A 26,206-nucleotide genomic window follows, 5' to 3' on the forward strand; every position below is an offset into this window, starting at 1 on the left:
GAGCTTAATTTAGTTGAAAATGGTTATATTTAGAAAAATGTAGTTGAATTTAGGTTAATGTAGTAGAATATAGGTAAATGTAAGTACATTTATTCAAATGTTATTACATTTGGTAGAATTTAGTTAAATTTAAAGTTAATTGGTCAAATTCAGTTAAATTGAGTTTAATTAAGTTAAGTTAACTTTAATTAAGTTAAAATAAGTTTAATTAAGTTGAATTAGGTTAAACTAAGTTAAATTCAATTAAATTAAGTTAACTTTAATTAAGCTAAAATAAGTTTGATTAAGTTAAATTAAATTAAGTTAAATTTAGTTTCATTAAGTTATATTAAGCTAAATTGAGTTAAATTGAGTTAAATTAAGTTAAATTTAGTAAAATTGAGTTAAATTAAGTTAAATTATGTTGAATTAAGTTAAATTTAGTTAAATTAAGCTAAATTAAGTTAAATTAAGTTAAATTAAGTTAAATAAAGTTAAATAAAGTCAAATAAAGTTAAATAAAGTTAAATTAAGTTAAATAAAGTTGAATCAAGTTAAATTAAGTTAAGTTAAGTTTAATTAAGTTAAATTAAGTTAAATTAAGTTAAATTATGTTAAATTAAGTTAAATTAAGTTAAATTAAGTTAAATTAAGTTAAATTAAGTTAAATTAAGTTAAATTAAGTTAAATTAAGTTAAATTAAGTTAAATTAAGTTAAATTAAGTTAAATTAAGTTAAATTAAGTTAAATTAAGTTAAATTAAGTTAAATTAAGTTAAATTAAGTTAAATTAAGTTAAATTAAGTTAAATTAAGTTAAATTAAGTTAAATTAAGTTAAATTAAGTTAAATTAAGTTAAATTTAGTTAAATTAAGTTAAATTAAGTTAAATTAAGTTAAATTAAGTTAAATTAAGTTAAATTAAGTTAAATTAAGTTAAATTAAGTTAAATTAAGTTGAGTTAAGTTAAATTAAGTTAAATTATGTTGAAGTATGTTAAATTAAGTTAAATTTAGTTAAATTTAGTTAAATTAAGTTAAATTTAGTTAAATTAAGTTAAATTAAGTTGGATAAAGTAAAGTTATTTTGTTTAAGTGAAAGTAATTTGATGTTATATTTAAACTTTGTTAAATGCAAAACATAGTTTAAATTTAACATGAATTTACTTTAATTTATCCAAAATAACTTTTTGTAATTTTTTTTTTATTTTTGTATTTTTGTATTTTTGTATTTTTGTATTTTTGTATTTTTGTATTTTTGTATTTTTGTATTTTTATATTTTTGTAACCAATTTTGAGCACCGACCCTCGAGGCGAAACGACTTTACATCAATCTACTCCACACAATGTCGGTCTAGGCGTAATTAGTATGCACAAACTTGAAAGCGATTTTTTCGCTCTCCATTACGAGGAAACTGCCAAAGGAAAATTCTTTTCAGAAGAGTGAGCTACACCCAAACTGCACTTGTTTCACTTTCATCAAGATAATTTCTGGCACCTTTTTTCCTCGTCTGATGATGTTGGTGTTTCATGCTTTTTTTGCCCTGCCTTCTTCACTGCACTGCTTATCTACAGCTCTGGCATTCACACTCACTCCCCCAAAGGGGCCTGGCTCCAAAAAAGCTCCCGTCTGCCGTCTCTCTCTGTGGGAGCTTTTTGAGCTGCAGTTGGGATGAATGCGTTGTTTTTCGAGGACTTTTACTTATGGTTTTATCGCGCGGGCTCAATCTCGACACTCGTTAATGGGCGGAGTGGTTGGCGGTTTTGGGTGTTGTTTTTAAGGGGTGTTGCATCATTCAAATGCAACCGTCTGGACTAGGGATGCACACAGAGTTCAAGAAAATTAATTGGGATTCTAGGAACCATTGAATACTTTGAACTATATAGATTAATAATGTTTTTTTTTTAGTTTTGCTTTCCGTACTAAAGATAATCTCAGGAAACTTTCTTTTTTCGTTGAAAATTAGATTTATTCTAAATTTGAATTTAAATTGATAACTATTGGTAAATTAACACGCTCGTTTTCAATAAAATTCCACATCCCAAAATCCATTCCATCACGCTTTGAATAACGAAATCCTCCAGACAGGTCTCTTCATCCAAACACCAAGAATGATGCACTTTGCAAGATATGAGTCTACCGCTGCTGCTGTGTTTGAATTAGTAAACATTTTTGCATCTCGATCCTCCCTGGAAAATTTCTCGCCGAGAGTGGTGTGAAAAAATCCACCGCCGCAGTAATTGAAGGAGAACCAAGAGTAGAAAAAACAGCAAAGAAAAGAGTGTTGTGAAAAACGGTTGCGCCGCGTCGTCGACAGATAAAGGAGAGTGGAAAATTAAAATTAAAACTGTCGGGCTTTGATGTTTGGGTGTGTGTGCGAGCAGGTGGGGTTGAAAGGGAACTCGAACGGGGGAGGAAAGGCCCTTGAGTTCCGGCCGCGCCACAGATCTTGGCCGGAAATGTAATGACGACAGTTCTCGCGACTCTCGAGTTCATGATGATGGTCGGGCTTTTCATCACAAAGTCACAAAGTAGAGTTGAGACGTGACAGTCTGGTTGTTTCTCATTTAGTGGTTTCGTTGAACCCTGTCAATCTTGCGTCTGTTAGTGGAAGCTTATGAAACAACAATTTTATTCTGTTTCTTTTGTCCAAATGGTTTTGGGGATACTTTCAAATTTCCAGTAATTAATTTGTCATTTAGAAAAATATTCCCGTAAAAATAGAAAAGTTTTTTTTAAGGCTCTAGAAAGCATCATTCCAGATCGGAAATTTGGCGACCTTGTTTTTTTTTTAGAAAAACATTCAAATCTTGACTCAAAATATTTCAATCAAAAAATGGTTTTCTTTGTGTTCTTTGTAGAAGCACATATCGTTATTATTTTTTCATTTCAATTTACTATTTCTGAACCTTGAATTCAGAACCATCATTGACAGTCGTTGCCCGAAGAGTGAAGGACACCTTCTACGACCTTAAGATAAACGTGAATGTAAAGAAAGTAATAGGCTGCACAAAAAATTATCTAAGTTTATGTCTTGACCATTCAAAAATGTAAAAAAAATCGAAAACTTTTACAAAAATTTGAAATGAGATAAACTTAAAACAATTAACAAAATATTCATTCTATTCAACTATTTTGTACCTACTGGAACTGTTTTTTAAAGCTTTGTTTGTCTATTTGTTCCTAATTTTTCGAAATCATGTATTTCAGACTTGTGTATTATGCATTTCCGACAATTTTTGTTTGTTTTTTAACCCATTTAAAAGTTTTTATTTTATTTTGCCCTTCCTAAACCTTGACCAGAGTCAAGATAAAACTTGCAAAAACAAAGAAAGAGCAGTTTACAATCAAAATAGATAATTTTTGAAAGTATGAACTTTTAGTCAATCTTATTTATTTTAATACCTAAAATAGAAATTGTGTTATTTTAATTGGTAAAAATACAATTTTTGAAACTTTTACTTGGCATCAATTGAACTTGAATTTTGAATCTGTACTTTTCTCAAAGAGCCATCCATAAACCACGTGGACACTTTTTTTCAATGAAAAAAATTGTAGACTTTTTGATCTTTTTACAAATCTTGAATTTTGTGCCCTAGATCAATAAAATTCCCCTTTCTCCCCTTGATCTTACCCAGAGCCGATAAAATTTGTACCAGCCTAAATTTACTATTTTTCACCTAAACATAAATTTCTCAAAATCTGTACCTTTTTTTTAAATTTTCAATATGAAAAAAAACGGACAAAACATTTTCAATCAAATTATAATATTTTTAAATTGTTTTTTTTTGTAATTCGAAAGATTAAAATTCTTATCAATTTTTTTACAATTTTCCATGCAAAATAAAGAAACATTTGTGGAATTTTGTGATCTCAGCGAAAAAAATATTTAGAAATTTTGGAATCAAGACTTATATTTCCACAGGGCGTAAAATTTGAATATTTGGCCCTTTTGAAATGTTAGTCTTGATTTCAAAATTTTTAAACTTTTTTTTTCTAAACGAAAAAAAATCGGAAAAGGCCTCCAACCCCCCGTACACATTAAAATAATCGTGATCGAAAATCGTTTGAAAAATTGTTATTGTTATTGAATTTTCAATAGCGATCTCAAAAAAATCAGATGTTAAAAAATATCTCTTGAGCAATTCTCCACCAAAATAGGAAATGGATTTTATTTATATTTTTAGATTTTGTTCAACTTTATGGGGCCTTTCCTATGACCAAATATGCCATTTTGGTTCACCCATATAAGTCTCTTTACAATTTTGGCAGTTGTCCATACAAAAATGGTACGTAAATATTCGGAAATATGTATCTTTTGATGGATTTTTCTGATTGGTTTGGTGTCTTCGGCAAAGTAGTTTGTATTAATGAATACATTTTAAATGTCCGTAATATTGAATGTTTTGCCCATTTGAAATGTTAGTCTTGAATCCAAAACATTAGAATTCTTTTTTTTTTCGAAAAGATCATAAAACTACACAAATTTTTCATTTTTTAATATTGACTGAAATTTATATTTTTAAAGCAATCATAACTCAGCGGCAAAAAAATTCTCCATACTTCTCTATTGCTGGAAAATAAAAAAATCTGATTTTGGGATTTTATTGTAAAAAAAGTTAATTTAAAAATCGGCCAAGCATTTTTTTTGCATTTGCTTTTTTGGGACCATCCACAAACCACGTGGACACTTTTTTGGAAATGAAAAAAAAAATCCATTTCCGATTTTGGTGGAGAATTGGTCATATGACTTTGAATAAAACTTTGCATGTCATTGATTTGGTGTCTTCATCAATGTTTTAGATATAAGAGAGAATAATTCAGAAAAACTGGCAAAAATCCCCTTTTTTTAATAGCGGTCTCAACAAATTTCTGATTAAAAATTGTACCGTAAAGCGGGGTGACTTTGATAGGATTTCAATTTGTTTTTGGAATATTTTCCAATAGGTAAGGTTTTTCTCAAGATTATTATTTTAAAAACATGTACTGGGGTAGGACACACAAAGTCCATGCACTATTTTGGGAAAAAAGTTTTTTCAATAGTGTTTAGAAAAAAAGTTACGTAAAAAAATCTAAGTTTTAATTCCGGGGTGACTTTGATAGTCATAGTTTTTCTTGTTAAAATCATATTTAAGATGTTCAAACTTTATTTGTACGTTAAATGTACCATCACTAAAGTGGCTGATAAGTTTTTAAGAAAAAAAACAATGTTTATATTTAGTTAACTAAGTTTATAAGCTTTTTAACAAAATACATACAAATGTTAGGTAAAATTGTTAAAAGTCAGAATTTTTCCTGAAATTTGTTAAAACTAGCTTTGTTTATAAAATTATTGATTTATATTGCATTTTATACTGAATTCGAAGCACGAATCACAAGTTTACACATTTTACATGAAATTTGTTCAACTGAAATCGCCTATAAATTTGGAGATTTTTTAAATTGTGTTTCAAAAACACATATTATTTATTATTTACAAACTTATTTGACCTTCTCCTAGTGGAAAATTGTCCAAAGAATCCGAAAATGCATTCCGTTTTCCGATTAAAAATCATGTTCATTGAGAAAATCATGACACTTTGAGAAGTTTAAAATAATTACTTTCATCAACATTTTCTTAACTATAGTTAACTAACTTTTTAAACTTTTCAAAATTCTATGAAAAATTCTTCTTGAGGTACTTTGAACACTTCTCTACCACGGTCAGTATGTTTCTAAACCATTCCTTATCGAAGTCACCCCGTTTTACGGTATTCCTTGGTATATTGATGAAAAATTGCAAAATTTAAAAAAGCGATGTTTAAAAATACTTAAATCAAAAAATGTTTTGAATTAAAATTTGCAAATAGTGTCCTAAGATTTTTATAAAAGCTTGTCAATCCACGGAAGGGTTAAAACCAAGCGATGACAACACTTGCCGGAAACGCTTTCTCAACTAGACTGATGGAAATGCGCTTGGCGTCGTCGCCTCTAGGAATTTCCAACATAATCTCAACGAGATATAATCATGACTTTTCAGAGCCTCAAGAGGTCTCAACGAGACGCGGCTCCTCGAGACACTGATAGCACTAATTCTGGCAGGGCTCTTTGAAGTGCCACGGGTTTGATCTTGGTGGCAACGACTCTAGGCGGCAGTAATCTACCGGGCAATTGACTTACCGAATACAGATGACGACGACGGATGAAGTGCCCTGTCGGTGGTTGGTGGCGTCTAGCGCCAAGAGGTACTCTGGAAAAAAGCAGATGAAAATTGTGTTAATTTAGAGCTCACTTTAGGCCAAAAGGGGTGCGATTTTGTAAACAACAGGGAGATCGTGGTGAAAGATAAAGATTATCATCATGGGATGTTTTTTTTATTGTTTAATATTTTATAAATTGTATGTATTAGCAAAACCAATTGAAAAACAGATTGCTCAACCAGTCGATGCATGTAACACAGTTCATCAAATTTGCAATAATTTCCTAAACTACCACACCCATCAACAACCTCAGACCTTAATATGCAAAGCTCTTTCGCTTTCTCATTGGTCCCGTTGCCAGTTTCGATGACGGTTTAGTAAATTAGTGCCCGAGGGGAACTCCGTCCCATACATAATATGCACCCCCCTAGAAGGTGAAATATTTCCGCGAACTAATTGCCATTCCAGCCTTCCCGTCGTCGTCGTCGTCGTCGAATGCAAGTGTTACGAATTCCACGGCCACTTCCAGAGTCAATCCACCGACTTGACTGTGGCCAAGTTCCAAGCTCTGTGCTCTGTAAAACCACCATATTAAAACAATGTTCGGGCAACTGTTTGCGGGTTCCTCAACGACCATGTGGTTCCCCACACATACACACACGCACACATGCATATTTCAGCGGCTGCATCGCCAAACCAACATAATTTGTGCATTTTGCCATATGAAGGTATGGGTACTTCTCCACCACCATGCTGGGAGGAATTTCTGGTTGAGGTAGGGTAGTTGGGCAATTGTTGGAATTAAATTAAAGCTTTGCAAAAAAGTATTTGTGTTAACTTAGCATTTGGGAGTTTCTAAGGATTTTTGAAACTTTTTTCCTTCATCTGAAGAAACCTATGAAATTGATAGGATTTCAATCTAATTTTCAACCGGTTTCTTATGATTTTTTTTAACATGTCACAAGGTTATGCAGGTTTTTTCAAAAAAGTTTTTATCAGTATAGCTTTAAACATTATTATTACCCCGGAGTGACTTAAAAAGTATCTGTGTTTCTTACCTTCAGCTTAAATGTGAATGCTAACAATGAACTGTTTCATTATCTAAAGTTATTAACTTAATTTGAGATTAAGTAAATAAATAGTTTCAAGTTTGAAATAGTTTTTTTGATTAATAAGAATATCAAAATTCACTAAGAAAATTGCACTACAGTTGTGACTCGATTATCCGAAGGCCTCTGAAAAATTTCACTTCGGATAATCGAATCACGAATTTTTTTTTTCGATGTCTAATTTTTGATTGTCGAGCTTAAGTATAAGCCCTAAAATATGCTAAAGTGATTTAAAAAATTTAAATCCAAGATGGTGGCCCGCATAAAAAAGTACCATATAAAAATTTTTTTTCATATGGTAATTGAACTTTAAACTATATTGTTACTACCATTTCCAAAAATGTTTCACTACTATTTTAAAAATGGTATTTATATGGTTGGCATGAATTTTTACTATCTCACAAATGGTTTAACCATCTGGCATAAGGTTGGTTAGCAATGGTAACCTTAAAAAACTCAGTACTATTTTCGTCAAAAAACTGTATGTTGTATGGTAAATAAATGATTTAAGTACTATTTGGCAAAAAGTTACCTTAAATCAAACAGTTCACAAATAGTTTAATATAGTTAAATTTTAATTTTGGGAAATTGAAAAAACGATTTCACAAATAGTTACCATTTCTCAAAGTGTCATTGTATGATCCAATATGGTAATCAAATGGTAATTTTTTATCCGGGGGCCAATATGGCGGTGACGAATTATTGAAAAAAATGTTTTTTTATTATTTAATAGGCTATCAACCATTCAAATTTGACTAAAACAGAACTCGAATTTGCCGGGACCGTGGTGTAGGGGTAAGCGTGGTTGCCTCTCACCCAGTCGGCCTGGGTTCGATCCCAGAAGGTCCCGGTGGCAAATTTTGAGACTAGATTTGTCTGATCACGCCTTCCGTCGGAAGGGAAGTAAATGTTGGCCCGGTCTAACCTAGAGGATAGGTCGTTAGCTCAGTCCAGGTATAGAAGTCGTCTCCCTGGGTCCCGCCTCGGTGGAGTCGCTGGTAGGCGGTTGGACTCACAATCCAAAGGTCGTCAGTTCGAATCCCGGGATGGATGGAAGCTAAGGTGTAAAAAGAGGTTTGCAATTGCTTCAACAATCAAGCCTTCGGACACCTAGTTTCGAGTAGGAATCTCGCAATCGAGAACGCCAAGGCAATGCTGTAAAGCAGGGGTGCCCAACCTTTTAGCCCTGCGGGCCAGATCTGATTTTTCTGAAGCAGTGGCGGGCCGGAACTAATATTTGATAAAAGTTGAAAAAGTAAATACATTTTTTTAATTTTTTTTATTATTGGGTTCTTCTAAAGTAAATAAATAAAAAAACTAGAGTTGCAGATAAGATTCATATATTTTGATTTGAAGAATGAAAACAATGATAACTTTCAAAAATGTGATTATTTGACATATTTAAATCTTTGTATGTTTAAAATTGTATAGTACAATTAAATCCCTTGATATAATATTTTATAAAAAAAAACATCAAAATTTTAATGATCGTTGCAATTTTAAAGTTTAATTTCCGCAACACTACAATATAAAAAAAATGAGACATGATAAAAAAATATTTTCAATTCGTTATTCTTCGAAATTTAAAGCTTATTAAAAATATATTTTTTGCTCCCGTATTTCTTGACTCATTTTGAGACATTTTTTATTAATTTTAAAATATTTGCAGCGATCTATTTGCAGTAAGAATAATTTGCTTTTTTTAAAAAAAAAAACTTTATTACTGAAAAGTTGTTTTGAAAAATACATTAGTTTTTGCTTACTTATTTATTTGAAAAATAGAAAACAACTTCAATTTGAAAAAAAACACATTTTTGTACATTTTTAGACAACAATCCAAGTTTTTTCATTAATTTCACAACTTCACGAAATGGACAATTTTGTTTTCTTGCACCATTTTTCAGTTTAAAAAAATAAATAAAGAAATTATAAGAATTTAATTCAAACATGAAGAATGTTGTACAAATATAATAAAATTTGATCTCAAGCTTATTTTGTTTTTTTCAGATAATCAATTTATTAACTTAATATTTCATGAACAGCCTTAAGGGCCGGTCATAGAACTATTTTGAAAAGCCGTCGTGGGCCGGATGAAATGGCTTCACGGGCGGGCCGGACGTTGGGCAGGCCTGCTGTTAAGCGAATAATTTGATTTTAGAACTTGAATTTGATGTTAAAAACAAAAAAAAACGATTTTTTTTCCGTGATTCGATTATTCGAAGTCCCATACAAACCTTCGGAGAATCGAAACTTACCACGATAAAAGAGGCTTCGGATAATAGAGTCTGGACTGTATTGAAATTCCTATGAATCTGAAGATATTTTGGACTTTTTTAACTATAACACTTCAAACTTGTATTCTAGAATCTGAAAAAAACTCTAAAAAATCTGGAAGTGCAGAAATTGAGCGAAACGGAAACGAAGAAAATTTTGTTTAAATTAACTTGTAACTTGAAAGGTTGATGTTGCACTCAAAAATGATTTTTGAAATTTTGTTTAACAATATTTAATTTTTTTTACAGGTTTAAAAAATTACTCTGCCAGCAGATTTTGCAACATCCCAAGCTCTAATGCAAACAATCCCTTTTTTAGTAATGTAAAATAATCGCGAGAATTATAACAAACCGTATTTTGGAAAATTAACTGTTAGCCAAATAAAAAAAAATGTTTATCTTTTTTTCTGAAAACTCCTTACCAAAATCTACAACTTTTCTCAAGACACCAAATCGATCAGAAAATCACTTCTCAAAATACAGATTTTCGAATATTCACATTCCCATTTGTATGACAAGCCCGCAAAATTGTTTGGAATTTTGTATGGAAGGAGTAATGATGGACTTTGATTCATCTAAATAAAAAATACTAAATTATAAATTGCGTAAAAAAATGTGAAATTCGGCTATCCCTCTAAATTCAAACTCAGAGCGATTTACTCTTGACCTTCTTACTTGGTTTGTATTTTTTTTTGAGTTTGCTTCAATTTAAGAAAAAACATTTCTTTAAACAAAAAATGTAAAGAAATTAAGTTGGTTCATTAACCACCCAACCACCCTAAACACACCGGTTCTTTTTCCGATTCGGTCGTTCTGGGCTCGCGCAACTGTCGCAGCTATAGAGGAGAGGTATTTAGAACTTGTTTTGCTCTCCGCAATCGAAACATTGCGTCCAGAGGTCTGAAGTTGGTCCTCCGCGCTCACCGCGGGATCCTTACTGCCTGCGCGTAAACGTATCGGTATGTTATGCACGGCATGGTCCAACGACGACGACGACGACTGGCAAAAACACTCTATTTGCATTAAAAAGTTTCTAATTAAAATAAATTAATCTTTGTCATCTGGGTTCACGCTGAGCCCCGGAGTCGTCACGCCGATAAAGTTGGAGTCTGTGCAGTTGCATGGGACGGAGACTCTGGGAGACTCCCCGGAGAAGTTGCACCCATTTAGTGTTGCGGTTGCATGTTAATTGAGTGCTCGCGCCTGAAAGCTTTTGCGGCGTTTGGAGCTTTAATGTCTTTGAACGGGCGGGGGGAAATTGACAATGTCGTGGGTGGTTGTCAGCTTTTGAAAATATTACAGCTAAATCGGTAGATCAATTGCTCGAGACGTTGGTTGCCAGGCATGAATTGATATGTCAATTATTGACTTCAGCATTTTTTAATCGGTTGCAATGGATCATGTAAAGATATGCGTCATTTTTCAAAATTATTATCCTAGATATATCACGTTACTGTTGAAAGATATTAAATAAGTAGTTTTTTTATGACTTCTGAGTTTAAGTTAGTTCCATGGACTATAAATGTTAAATATTTTTTTTATCGATTCTATCCTCCACAATAAAGTGAACAGTATCAGGGTTTTGTATTAGGTGGATAAAGAATCTAAAACGGCTTTTAATCAACTTTCAATCACAGAAACAATCACCAATTCTCGAAATATGGCCTCGTTTGCTCGTTTCAATTTGGAAGAGTTGTAAACTATAAAATAACTTCTTAACTACAGTAGTTGTTCGGTAACTGGGCTGAGAACGTAGCCCAGTCACCGAATGTTGCTCGTTAATTGGGCTGAACAAAACATAAAAGTTACTCAAATTTATTTACAATGATTACTTTTCATATTTCTAGGCACCCCCTACAGCGTGGTGCAGACCCGTAATGCTATGCTATGCTAATGATTACTTTTCATATTTCTATAATTGTAACTTGAAATTAAACAAAAGTTTGAAAAAAGATTTTTTTTTATTTTTTGAATATGATTTTTGCATCCATTAACCCCTCGGTCATTTTGGTTTGTTTTGGTTTTTTGACGTTTGTCTGCTTTTTAACTGGGCTAAGGCCCAGTTATCGAGCGCCCAGTTAAAAAGCAGCCCAGTTAAACAACGCCCAGTTACCGAACAACTACTGTATGTTGAGTCAACTTTTGGTTGCATAAATTGATGCCTCTGTGTTCTACACTAAATTTTTACAAATGTACCGTAAAACGGGGTGACTTTGATAGATTTGCGATTTTTCCGCAAAAGGAAGAGTACAATTAAAATACGTAGGGAATGGTTTAGAATCATACTAACCGTGGTAGAGAAGTGTTCAAAGTACCTCAAGAAGAACTTTTCATAAAATTTTGAAAAGTTCAAAAAGTTAGTTAACTATTGTTAAGAAAATGTTGATGAAAGTCATAATATTAAACTTCTCAAAGTGTCATGATTTTCTCAATGAACATGATTTTGAATCGGAAAACGGAATGCATTTTCGGGTTCTTTGGACAATTTCCCACTAGGAGAAGGTTAAATAAGTTTGTAAATAATAAATAATATGTGTTTTTGAAACACAATTTAAAAAAATCTCCAAATTTATTGGCAATTTCAGTTGAAAATGTGAAAACTTGTGATTCGCGCTTCAAATTCAGTTTAAAATGCAAAATAAATCGATAATTTTATAAACAAAACTTGTTTTAACAAATTTCAGGCAAAATTCCAACTTTTCAACAATTTTACCTAAAATTTCTATCTATTTTGTTAAAGAGCTTATAAACTTTGTTAACTGAATATAAACATTGATTTTTTTTTCTTAAAAACTACATCAGCTACTTTAGTGATGGTACATTTAACGTGCAAAATAAGTTTGAACATCTTAAATATGATTTTAACAAGAAAAACTATGACTATCATAGTCACCCCAGAATTTAAACTATGAATTTTTAATGTAATAATTTTTCTAAATACAATTGGAAATTTTTTTTTTCCTAAATAGTGCATGGAATTTGTGTAACCTACCCCAGTACATGTTTTAAAAATAATAATCTTGAGAAAAACCTTAGGGGCCATCCATAAACCACGTGGACACTTTAAGAGGGGGGGGGGGGGGGTATGGCGATTGTGTTTTTTTTGTATGGACAATTGTCCACGAGGGGGGGGGGAGGGGGGTTGGGATTTCCAAAAAAGTGTCCACGTGGTTTGTGGATGGTCCCTTACTGCCCATAATTGAAAATTCGGCTATTATGCCAAATCAAGTATTCCGAGAAAAACGCGTTTTAGTGTTTGTCACAAAATCTCCGTCAAGGCAATTTCCCATAAGAGTGGCATATTAGCCGTTTGGTTTTTCGCATCGGCAGCCAAATCAAAATACTTTTTTAGTGAAATTCAAGTTTCAGAAGCTGCGTTGGAACACCCCCTACCACCTGGTGCTAATAACTCGTTTTTGCCAAAAGTGGATATTAGCCGTTTTTTCAATCGTGGGCAGCTTACCTGTTGGAAAATATTCCAAAAACAAATTGAAATCCTATCAAAGTCACCCCGGTTTATGGTAAGCAAATACTTATTGGATCTTATAAAAAAAAGTTCAGAAATTTGCAATCGGTAGTACTTACATAAATTTTAATATTGTAGACCGCTTTCAAATTATTTTTTTCAACCTCTAGAAGCCATGATTAAGCTTGACCTACTTCAATCTTCAAAGTTTCGTAGACAAATGAAATTAAAGAAATTTTCCTAACCCTTTAAAAAAAATTCAGGCTTTGGCCACCATGAGCATTGAAAAAAAAAATCACTTTGGGAGGATTTATCTCGAAAACTGCGCACTTTGTTAAAATATCTATAAATTACTTTTTGATTTCGAATCCGATTTTGCATCTACACATTAAAATTTTGTGTAAATTTGGAAGGTGTAATTTTGGAAGGTTGAATATTAACGTCTTTAATGATGTTATTTTACCTCAATTAAGGCTGAAAAGGTAAAATTACACCTCTTCAGAGATAAAACTGCAAATTTTTTCTGTCATCAAATATGTACCCCTTCCCAGATGTAATTTTATCATGATTTTTTTTACTGTGAATAATAAAGTTAAAATTTTTAGACCATTTTTTCAGTATTTTCTGAAAATTATGTTTTTTCCTTAATATTGGCAGCACTGCCAAATATTTGTTGCCCCTTGCTGGTAGCTGGTAGCTCAAAAATGGTCTTTTTTGATCCTGAGATTTGACTGACTGACAATGTTACACGCAAAAAAAAGCGTTCCCGTAGCCATGAACAAAAAATCACGAATTTAGCAAACAAACGTGTTCATGGAAACGTGAACAAATTCATGAAATCATGGTACAAAAATCATGAAATCATGATATGCACTTCATGAAGTTATGAACTAGTTCACGAACTTGTGATCCTTGTTTAAAGCCAAAAGATTGCGTTACTTTTTCGAAGTCGACCAGTAACGCTTGGGAAATCAGACGTGTTTTGACGTGCTGGCCAGCTGGTTGGTGGATTTGGTGTGCGTGTTGATTTTCAGAGAGAAAATAAAATGATTAGTGTGATTGAATTTATCAATTGGCCTCTGGGGCATGTTCGCGTGGTTAAGGTATGTTATGTAAGGGGCAATTATTCGCATGGGGGTCATTCCATCTCAACTGTGCACGAAAAAGTGCAAATTTGAAAATTACCCTCTCCGATCCTGCTCAAATTTGGCAGAGCTGTTGAAACTATCAAAACATGCAAGAATCCCAAATTTCATCCAAATCGGACCACCCCCTCCATTTTTGTACCTCCCCAAAAAATCGACTTTTTGGCGATTTTTGACCAAACCTCCTAGTTTCAAACGGCGATAGCTCAGGAACCACAAATCTTAGAGGGTCGGTCTTAGACTCAATTTTGAAGGAAATTGGACGTAGAATCCATTTCCGTGATCAAAATTTTGATAAATGTATTTTTTCTACCTGTATTGCGCAATTGAAAACTTTAAACGGCCGTATCTCAAAACACCCCAACTTATTTTTTTTATTTGACCTCACCATCGTGTTCCCCGGCCAATTTTACATAAGAATCACTTATCGACAGAAATGAATATGTTTCGTTCCAGAGATATCGAATTTTAAAGTTTTGTGTTTTCGAGATTACCTACATCAGCTTCATTTGCCGCATCTGCTAGAAGCACACAGGCGGGCTGATCAATAACTGCTACCTGGTGTTCTGAGAGATGATAGATTTAATTTATTTTTTTAAATTTTACGCAAATATTCATTCAAATGGCTCATAGGGGAAATTCTCGTATGTTTGGCAGGTTAAGTCCTCGCTCCTAGTTTCGTCCAATTTGCTCATTTTCACTATTTGCAAAACTTTCGATAGAAACTTGCTTGTTCACTTCTTATTGAGCTATTTATCACTCGATTTCAGTTGAAAATCAGCTGTAATTGAATGCCAAAGCGCTGATATGGCAACATTAGAGGAACGCTGGAATTAGATGCTGTTCCCCTACCTTGATCAATCTATTTTTGTGAAAGGAATATTTATTGGGTTATTTTGAATGCACCGTTTTTTACGTGTTGCTAACCGTTTTAGAGTACCTCCTAGGCCATGACTATCATGGGCGGTAGCAAAATAGTATCATTCAGCAAAAACCCCAAAACCTGCTTTATTATTATTATTATTATAGTTTATTATTGACACTTTACCATAATTTGGCAAATCTGATTTATGGTTCAAAAGATTGATCATATTAAATCAATTTGTTTACTATGAGCCAGCTCCATTTGATTAAAAGATGATTTTGGTCAAGTTACATTTAATCCAAAAAAGACCTTATACGTGAGGACAGCAGTTGTATTGTGTTCCAAGAATCCAAGAATGATAGAAGAAAAAAAACACTGTTGTTCGGAGGGTGTCGAAATCATCGCAACTAAATTTGGGGAATTAGCCGCTTTGCAACAGATCAAACTTTGTGATTTTCTACATTTTTCAGTTTTATACATTCCAGAATTCTTTTTTCTACTCCTTGTGATCGTCCTTTATTAGAGTACAACGTATCAACAAATTTTATTCATTTTAATTCATATGTTTTACTCAATAATGTATCGTGCACTTATTGTTCAGTGTTACTAACAAGATTAATTGCATTTTCTTGCTCGCTCCGTCGGAATCCAATTCTGCCCTTTAATGTGTGTCGTTATTGCTCTGTCCTGTGGGTTAGCACAGAAATTCACCTCATTCTTTTTTTTTTTTGAGCAGATAAACATTCGCAATTAAACTCCAGATTCTTACAGTGTTATGCAGTTAATTTTTGCCCAATTTGATAAAGATCAATTATGATGAAATATTATTTCAATAAATGACCAGGTAGTAGTTATTGATCAGCCCACCTGTGTGCTTCTAGCAGATGCAGCGAATGAAGCTCATGTAGGCAATCTCGAAAACACACAACTTTAAAATTCGTTATCTCTGGAACGAAACATATTCATTTCTGTCGATAAGTGATTCTTATGTAAAATTGGCCAGGGAACACGATGGTGAGGTCAAATAAAAAAAATAAGTTGGGGTGTTTTGAGATACGGCCGTTTAAAGTTTTCAATTGCGCAATACAGGTAGAAAACATATTTTAATCTAAATTTTGATCACAGAAATGGATTCTACGTCCAATTTCCTTCAAAATTGAGTCAAAGACCGACCCTCTAAGATTTGTGGTTCCTGAGTTATCGTCGTTTGAAGCTAGGGGTTTCGCTCAAAAATCGCCAAAAAGTCGATTTTTTGGGAGGGTACAAAAATGGAGGGGGTGGTCCGATTTGGATGAAATTCGGGATTTTTGCATGTTTTGATAGTTTCAACAGCTCTGCCAAATTTGAGCAGAATCGGAGATGGTAATTTTCAAATGCTGTTCCGCTTCAGATGGAATGACCCATGGAGAGGAGTATTATTTCAAGGAAAAAGTACAGTCCAGACTCGATTTTCCATTATTTTGACTCTGGGTGACAATGCATGTAGGCATTTATGTGAACAGGGGCAGATCAAGTATTTTCAGTATTTCGGAAATTTCAAGAATTCAAGGTACTTAAAGTTTTTAAGAAATATTACAGTATTTAATGTTTCCAAAATAGAGTAATTCAAATCAAGTGTTTCAAAATTCAAGTATTTCGAGTATATATTTCAAGTATAACCAGTGTTTCAAGTATTTCAAGTGTTTTAAGCATTTCAAATATTTCAAGTATTTCAAAAATTTCAAGTATTTCTTGTAATTTAAATTTTAAAAGTTTCTAAGATATTCAAAGTATTCCAAATATTCAAAGTATTTGAAGTATTCAAATATTTAATATTTTAAAAGTATTTAAAATATTTGAATAATTCCAAGTATTTATTATATATCAAATTCTTAAAGTATGCAAGTATTTCAAGAATGAAAGAAGATCATGTACCTAAATATTTCAATGTATGAAAGCAGGGTTTTGAAGTCAGGTGAGTTTTGATGAAGTCGGAGTCGCCTCTGGCTTCTGAAATTTTTGCGACTCCGACTCAAATTGCAACATCAGCTTGCCAACAAGATTTGAATTCACCTACTCAAGCTTCAAAGAATTGTCTGGCTCCAACTCCCGCCCTAAAAGGACCCTACTCCATTTGTATTTTTATATTTTTGAATTTTTGTATTTTTGAATTTTTGTATTTTTGTATTTTTGTATTTTTGTATTTTTGTATTTTTGTATTTTTGTATTTTTGTATTTTTGTATTTTTGTATTTTTGTATTTTTGTATTTTTGTATTTTTGTATTTTTGTATTTTTGTATTTTTGTATTTTTGTATTTTTGTATTTTTGTATTTTTGTATTTTTGTATTTTTGTATTTTTGTATTTTTGTATTTTTGTATTTTTGTATTTTTGTATTGTTGTATTTTTGTATTTTTGTATTTTTGTATTTTTGTATTTTTGTATTTTTGTATTTTTGTATTTTTGTATTTTTGTATTTTTGTATTTTTGTATTTTTGTATTTTTGTATTTTTGTATTTTTGTATTTTTGTATTTTTGTATTTTTGTATTTTTGTATTTTTGTATTTTTGTATTTTTGTATTTTTGTATTTTTGTATTTTTGTATTTTTGTATTTTTGTATTTTTGTATTTTTGTATTTTTGTATTTTTGTATTTTTGTATTTTTGTATTTTTGTATTTTTGTATTTTTGTATTTTTGTATTTTTGTATTTTTGTATTTTTGTATTTTTGTATTTTTGTATTTTTGTATTTTTGTATTTTTGTATTTTTGTATTTTTGTATTTTTGTATTTTTGTATTTTTGTATTTTTGTATTTTTGTATTTTTGTATTTTTTGTATTTTTGTATTTTTGTATTTTTGTATTTTTGTATTTTTGTATTTTTGTATTTTTGTATTTTTGTATTTTTGTATTTTTGTATTTTTGTATTTTTGTATTTTTGTATTTTTGTATTTTTGTATTTTTGTATTTTTGTATTTTTGTATTTTTGTATTTTTGTATTTTTGTATTTTTGTATTTTTGTATTTTTGTATTTTTGTATTTTTGTATTTTTGTATTTTTGTATTTTTGTATTTTTGTATTTTTGTATTTTTGTATTTTTGTATTTTTGTATTTTTGTATTTTTGTATTTTTGTATTTTTGTATTTTTGTATTTTTGTATTTTTGTATTTTTGTATTTTTGTATTTTTGTATTTTTGTATTTTTGTATTTTTGTATTTTTGTATTTTTGTATTTTTGTATTTTTGTATTTTTGTATTTTTGTATTTTTGTATTTTTGTATTTTTGTATTTTTGTATTTTTGTATTTTTGTATTTTTGTATTTTTGTATTTTTGTATTTTTGTATTTTTGTATTTTTGTATTTTTGTATTTTTGTATTTTTGTATTTTTGTATTTTTGTATTTTTGTATTTTTGTATTTTTGTATTTTTGTATTTTTGTATTTTTGTATTTTTGTATTTTTGTATTTTTGTATTTTTGTATTTTTGTATTTTTGTATTTTTGTATTTTTGTATTTTTGTATTTTTGTATTTTTGTATTTTTGTATTTTTGTATTTTTGTATTTTTGTATTTTTGTATTTTTGTATTTTTGTATTTTTGTATTTTTGTATTTTTGTATTTTTGTATTTTTGTATTTTTGTATGGTTCGTTGATATTACATTAAATGGTCGTAATTTTTAATTTGATGAATTTTGATATGTCACATGTCATGGTTCCTTGCAAATTCCGAAGTGTCCCCAAATGGCCACCGGTTACCGGTGACCCGTTCCGAAGTGGCCAGGTTGGACCAGAGAACGTTGGTACCACATTAAATGGTCATAGTTTTTAATTTAAATTTAAACTATGGTTCCTTTTAAATTCCGAAATGTCTCCAAGTGGCCACCGGTTACCGGTGACCCGTTCCGGAGTGGCCAGGTTGGGCCAGAGGACGTTGGCATCACTTAAAATGGTCATGGTTTTTAATTTGATGAATTTTGATATGTCACATGACATGGTTCCTTGCAAATTCCGAATTGTCCCCAAATGGCCACCGGTTACCGGTGACCCGTTCCGAAGTGGCCAGGTTGGACCAGAGAACGTTGGTACCACATTAAATGGTCATAGTTTTTAATTTGATGAATTTTGATATGTCACATGCTATGGTTCCTTTTAAATTCCGAAATGTCTCCAAGTGGCCACCGGTTACCGGTGACCCGTTCCGAGGAGGCCAGGTTGGACCAGAGGACGTTGGCATAACTTGTAATGATCATAGTTTTCATGGTTCCTTGCAAATTCCATGGACATGGTTCCTTGCAAATTCCGAAGTGTCCCCAAGTGGCCACCGGTTACCGGTGACCCGTTCCGGAGTGGCCAGGTTGGGCCAGAGGACGTTGGCATCACTTAAAATGGTCATGGTTTTTAATTTGATGAATTTTGATATGTCACATGACATGGTTCCTTGCAAATTCCGAATTGTCCCCAAATGGCCACCGGTTACCGGTGACCCGTTCCGAAGTGGCCAGGTTGGACCAGAGAACGTTGGTACCACATTAAATGGTCATAGTTTTTAATTTGATGAATTTTGATATGTCACATGCTATGGTTCCTTTTGAATTCCGAAATGTCCCCAAGTGGCCACCGGTTACCGGTGGCCCGTTCCGAGGTGGCCAGGTTGGACCAGAGGACGTTGGCATAACTTGTAATGATCATAGTTTTTAATTTGATGAATTTTGATATGTCACATGACACGGTTCCTTGCAAATTCCGAAGTGTCCCCAAATGGCCACCGGTTACCGGTGACCCGTTCCGAAGTGGCCAGGTTGGACCAGAGAACGTTGGTACCACATTAAATGGTCATAGTTTTTAATTTGATGAATTTTGATATGTCACATGCTATGGTTCCTTTTGAATTCCGGAATGTCCCCAAGTGGCCACCGGTTACCGGTGACCCGTTCCGAGGTGGCCAGGTTGGGCCAGAGGACGTTGGCATCACTTAAAATGGTCATGGTTTTTAATTTGATGAATTTTGATAAGTCACATGACATGGTTCCTTGCAAATTCCGAAGTGTCCCCAAGTGGCCACCGGTTACCGGTGACCCGTTCCGGAGTGGCCAGGTTGGGCCAGAGGACGTTGGCATCACATAAAATGGTCATGGTTTTTAATTTGATGAATTTTGATCTGTCACATGACATGGTTCCTTGCAAATTCGAAGTGTCCCCAAGTGGCCACCGGTTACCGGTGACCCGTTCCAGAGTGGCTAGGTTGGGCCAGGTTCCGTCGGCATTGCTTCAATAGACAGGTTCTTAGTATCTTTCAACTGCGGCCAAAAAATCCAAAATCGGTTAAATTATCTAATTTTGGTACACGAATAACTGATTGCAGATAAATATATCCGTACCCGGGCCAAAATTAAATAGTTCATCACGTAATAATTGAATGATACCCTGCAACTGTCACTTTTCCGTATAATGATTTCTGAACGTTCTTCGCCTCTGTTTCAAAGCTGTGGCAACGCCCACAAAATTCCCCCGAAGAAAAATTTCATGCTTTTTGTTCGCATGAGCGTGAACAAATGTATGATTTGTTTCCCATTACCATGAACGAAGTTTATTAATACGAGATCAGGAAAAACGTAACCAGACCTGGCGTTACGGTTTTTCGTGAACAAACGTTCATGGAAATCGGTTGCAATCATGCATTTGTTCACGGTGCAAAATCTTGTCATAAAATTTGCTTTGTTTCCTATTTTCATGGTACGTTGTTCACGTTTACGCGAACGGACTTTTTTGCGTGTAGGAATGATTCTTTTTTTCCAATATCTTTCTGTTAAAAATATTTTCATTTTTTTTAAAATCAAGCCTCATTTTTCAACAAGACTTAATGCAGTGGACTCTCTCGACTTTTTGATAAGTATGGCTTGATTTTAATAACAATTGGAAGTGGCTATAACTTTAAAACTGTGATAGTATAAAACAAAATATATTATCTTCTGATAATACTTTTTGATTGAAAATTTGATTTTGCATATTAAATGATTTCGAATTTTGCTCTCGTCTTGGCCTTCGACATTTCCAAAAATTAATGTTTTAAATGGCAACATAGCCAAAAATTAGTTTTTCACGGAATTATTTTTAATTTCTGTTGATTTTGATCAGATTCTTGAATATTTTCATAGCGTTTTTCATGAACAGCTTCTTAAATTGCTTTGTAATTGTATACGAACTAACGATGCAAAATTCTTTGTTTTAGAGAAAATATTCACAAAGCTTCAGCCAAATCTAAAGTACGAAAAAAAACTCAGAGCACTGCTAATACTATTTTGATCCGCTCAAAAATTGAGCTTGACTTAAAACAACATATTTTTTTGTGAGCAATAAATGATTTCAAAATGATGGAAAATTGTAGTAATTATCATTGAATGTCTTTTATTCCAAAATGATGCACCTTACCAAAATAACATTTTGATTAGATATTAAATGTTTGGTCGAAAAATCTAGACAACAATGTTTCAACCGTAGATATATGAAAAAATATTTCAAAATTGCATAACTATTACATACAAAAACACACACAGATTTTTTTTTTCACCGAATTCGGTAGTTGCAAAATGAATAAAATTAAGTTAACCATCTGTCAAAATGAACTTCATTACCGAGTTTCGATAAGTTTTTACCGAATTCGGTGAATTTCAGTTTAGACTGTTCAGCAGTTTAAAATTCGTTAAACTTTACCGAACTCGGTAAAAAATCTAAGTGTGTGATACATAACAAAAAATTGTATTCAAAAACGTTCAAATCAAATCAAAATCAAATTGCTTCCCTCTACAGCAAGAGTAGTTTTCAAAGATTTTTGGAAAGTTTTCAAAGCTAGTTTACAACATTTATTAACATATTGAAAAGGGAACATCCATAAATCACGTGGACACTTTTTTTTTTGGAAATGTTTATGTCGCCCCCTAAAAATTGTCAATCATTTTTCATAAAAATAAAATGGCAACCTGAATGGATAACCAAAGAGAAATGTGAATTCGACAATTTGCAACTTTTTGGGATCGAAATTTTCATTGAGAAAATTCAAAAGATATTTTTTGTTATACTTGGATCTGGAAAATCTATAAAGTAAGGCATGGAAAGCAATTCACTCAAAAACCCCTCTGTTTTGACAATGAATGTCTCACTACACCGTTAACCACAACCCAAAGCAAACTCTCGTTCGGTTACACGTCCACCTATTTCGGAGGGGGCAGATCTCAACACAAATAGTTGGCTTTTATCGGGCCCTTCAGCCTCTACCGGGCAGACCTCTCTCTCAATGCAATCTCGTCCAGATAAGGAGAGAGGGCACTCTTGGTGTGTGGTTTTCCAGGACCAACCAACCTATAGCAAAAGGGGTACGCACAATTACACGTTGAGTGTTCAGAAGCGCAAGCAAGGGGGACTTTCCACATGTGATGTGAGGAAAGAAACATCGTAAACCACTAAGTGCACTTGAGCGGACCACGTGTGTTTGTAGTAAGCTGTTGTACACTTTCCAAGCTTGAGGAGTTGGATTGGCCATTGGAAAATAATAGGCCTGGTTCGCAGATGTTACCGGACTTGGTGAGGGTTTTGTGTATGGTTTGGCTGTAAATTAGATCGAATCGATTTTTTTTGACAACGTATATGTAATTAGAAATGCTATGCAATGCTATGCAAAGAGTCATTAGGGTTTCTAACCTTCATTACAACATATTGTCAGTGAGATTCGATCCGAGTACCTCTGAATTGCTAGTGTAGTGCGTGGTGCAACCTAGTTTAACTAACCTTAATTCGAACACAACAATGTGCCGATAGCAATAATCGTATTTCAATACCTCTTAATCCGTTCCGTTGACGGTTCCAATCGGGATCTCGCAGAGAGCTATGCTCGATCTACTATATTAGGCTCGTGTAATTGTTCAACCGCGACCACATGGTTGTCGCACGTACTCGATCGCTTTCCGCAAAAGGGCCGACCAAACCTTATGTGAAAACCACAACTGCGGACAAGGTTGCGCGGAGTTCCAGCCCACCTCGGCGATCTTGGTTGGTGACAATCCAGCCGCACAGTTATTTCTCGTTGGGAAAAACAAGAATAACACAAACCCCGACCGGTACAGGACATTGAAGTCAGCGCGGTTGACCAAAAGGAAACTCCGACCTGTAAGAATGCTGAACCGAACAGGGCAGAACTCGACCCGAAGTCTGTTCCAAGTTGTTCGAAATGAACGGGAAAATGCAAAACATGTGCAAGCTTCTCGTTAAGTGGCCGCTCGGGGACAACTGCCAGATGAGAAGTTCCACCAGGAATTGCGAAAAGTTTTGATTACAGCGTGCAAACCCTATTAACAATGAAGCGAACCAGCTTAGGGCATCTCCACCGTGCACTGCTAAACGGGTGTCTATTTTTGACAACCAGCTTGCTATCTCTGTTACAAAGTTGAATACATACTTTTAGGGCATCTCCACCGAGTACCCCTAAACGGGTATCTTTCCAGTCTAGTTTCGCAAACGGCCATGGAATCGCCTCAAGTCCATACGCGGTTGCAATTTGCGAACTTAACCAGAATCGGACTACCCCAAACCGGTGGTAACGGCGGGGCGGAACACACACACGATACAATTTAAATGTTAATGTAGATTTTCACCTTTCCGACTGTTGCTGTGGTACAGAGCAGGTGAGGTGAGGTAAACATGCACCTCTAAATCAAAATCTTTGCAGCCGCGGTCGTCGTCGTCGGCCCGGCTGCAATTAATTTCCTTTTGGACACGTTGTTATGATCTAATAATGGTCCGCGGGGAGGTACTTAAAAAGTGACTGTGTTTTCAACTGCCGCCGCTGATCGGGAGGGCTGGGAATTAAGTTCGCGCAATGTATGATCTATTGGTTGGGTTTTGTGAGCGCGGGAAAGCTGCGCCGTTTCGATGGGTGACACTGATTATGATCGACCGCTGCTGGTTTCGTGGCTGCTGCTGTTGTGGTTGAGTTGGGTTGAAGTGCATAATTTTGTGCACTCATAAATTATTCAACTCGGTTGCAACATTTACAAAACATGGTCGGTAATTAATCTGATTGGAGCTCGCGGGTGAACTGTTGAAAGGATAGATATTGTTTGTCGCGCAAAACAAGGTTTCTGTGTAACGTGCTACTTTTTGTGCAATTATGAGATTTTAAGCTGTGATTGTGCTGCTAGAGTAACGTAATGTAAATCTCTATTGGTTTAAATTTGCAACATAATTGCAAGTAAGCTTATTTGAGTTCAATAAATTATTGATGGTAAAGTTTTTTTTAGGCCGTTGCTAATATTTTTCAAAGTTTATGTCGCCCCCCCTTCGAAATTGGTCTGAAAAATCAGGGGGCAAAAAAAATATTTTTTCAAGAAACTTCAAAATTTCCATGAAAATAGAAGTCTAATCAACTGAAAACAATCTAAAACGCATTTTTCTGCATTGATAATCATATTTAGCATGTTTGGGATTGTTTAAAAATGTTTTGAATTTTTATGAAATTCCAATGTGGGTAATTCTCCGCCAACTCACACAGCAGTTGCCCCGACCCCTCTTCGATTTGCGTGAAACTTTGTCCTAAGCAGGGCTGCGGAGTCGGGTCATATTTCGAACGACTCCGACTCCGACTCCGACTCCGGCTTTCTCAGATTAGCCGACTCCGACTCCGACTCCGGCTCCGGCTTTTAACAAATGGTTGGCTCCGACTCCAACTCCGACTCCGACCTACCAACTCTAGCCGACTCCGACTCCGACTCCGACTCCAGCTTTCAACAAATGGTTGGCTCCGACTCCGACTCCGACTCCACATATTTTTAAATGTTTCAAAAGTTTGTCAACTATTACTTGTTAATTATGTTCAAAACATTGATAAATAGAATTATTTAAATACTCTCTAAACGTCATGTTTTTCTCAAGAAAAATAAGTTCGAATCACAAAACGGAAAAAAAGTTTCTAGGTAACAAGTTTTATACGTTATGGAAACAGAAATAAAAAATATCTTCAGTTTTAGAGGCATTTTGAGAAAAACAGTTTTGTAAGTAAATTTGGGTTTATTTGCTTAACCTCAAATTTGCAAATAATTTATCAAAGATAATAAATTCAAATATTAAATTGTTATTTTTGAATGAATTATTAAAAGAAACTTGGCCTTAATGATCTATTAAACATTAAAATTCAATTTGCTCACTTTCAGGCACAGTGACAGGCACCTTATTTTTTAAATGACAATTTTAAACGAAACATTTTTTTTTTGTTTTTTTTAAGGCGTACATGGACATCACGCCATGGCTGAAGGAGATTATTATTGCAATGTATCTAAACAATTTCTTCGTGGAAAGGACGCTTAAGAGGTCCTTTTCAAATATCTGTGACATGGACAAAATTTTACCCTGGTACTTTTTAATTTATTTTAATTTTAAAATTTAATTTACATTAAAAAGGAGGCGCATGATACTTCGTGAATCTTCACCTAAAACGAAACATTATGAATGATCTTGCGCCTCCATCAAAATATATGAAAAAACTTAAAATATAATGAAAAACAAATATCCACAAGTAAAATATTTTCTAGGTCACAAGTATTTAAATTTTTTAAAGTACATTGATTTGCAATGATGATCACCTTCCGTCATATTGGCGTTGGACATACAGTATGAGAAAATTCTTACCGGTTGATAATATTTTGATGTTGTTTTTTAACATTTGAAAAATAAATTAAAATCCTATATTTTGTTCTATACATTTTTTATTAGTTCATTTTTGTATTGAAATCTTGAGATTTGTTCAACATAATTAACGATATCAAAATAGTTTTCCTAAAATCAACATCAACATCAACATTCGTTAGTTATTTCAAAATTAGTGGCAACTTCTTTAATATTTTTTGTTAGCTTCAATTATTTTAAATGCAACACTTTGATTTTCTTGTACTCAGTTATAAACAAAATGCGCATGTTGAGTTCCATGTAAGAGATTGTTATTATCGTTGATTGTTTGTTACAAAAGCTAAACTGTCAGTGACTTTTTTTCGATTTCCAAAAACAGTGATAACTATTTTTAATCTTTTTATGTACCTCGTATTTTTTTCCTAAAAAATGATTTAACTTAAAACCTCCAAGACTTTCGCTATCGGGGTAAAAGATGACTGTGTGTGTACTTTTTCAGAAAGAACTGGATGAAATTTGGTCAAATTTGAATTGAAAGGGCACATAAA

General features: G+C 33.1%; 1 protein-coding gene across 7 annotated transcripts in view; it reads right to left on the reverse strand.

Moving 5' to 3' along the window:
- The window catches only part of LOC120412632 (uncharacterized), a 106,381-nt gene that overhangs the window by 32,373 nt on the left and 47,802 nt on the right, over positions 1–26,206 (reverse strand). For all 7 annotated transcript variants that reach the window (XM_052709678.1, XM_052709675.1, XM_052709677.1 and 4 more), the window contains exon 3: positions 6,137–6,206. The gene's annotated coding sequence lies outside the window, so the exon portion shown is untranslated. The remainder of the gene's footprint in view (positions 1–6,136; positions 6,207–26,206) is intronic.

Source organism: Culex pipiens, chromosome 3, assembly GCF_016801865.2.
Source record: "Culex pipiens pallens isolate TS chromosome 3, TS_CPP_V2, whole genome shotgun sequence".
Taxonomy (NCBI): domain Eukaryota; kingdom Metazoa; phylum Arthropoda; class Insecta; order Diptera; family Culicidae; genus Culex; species Culex pipiens.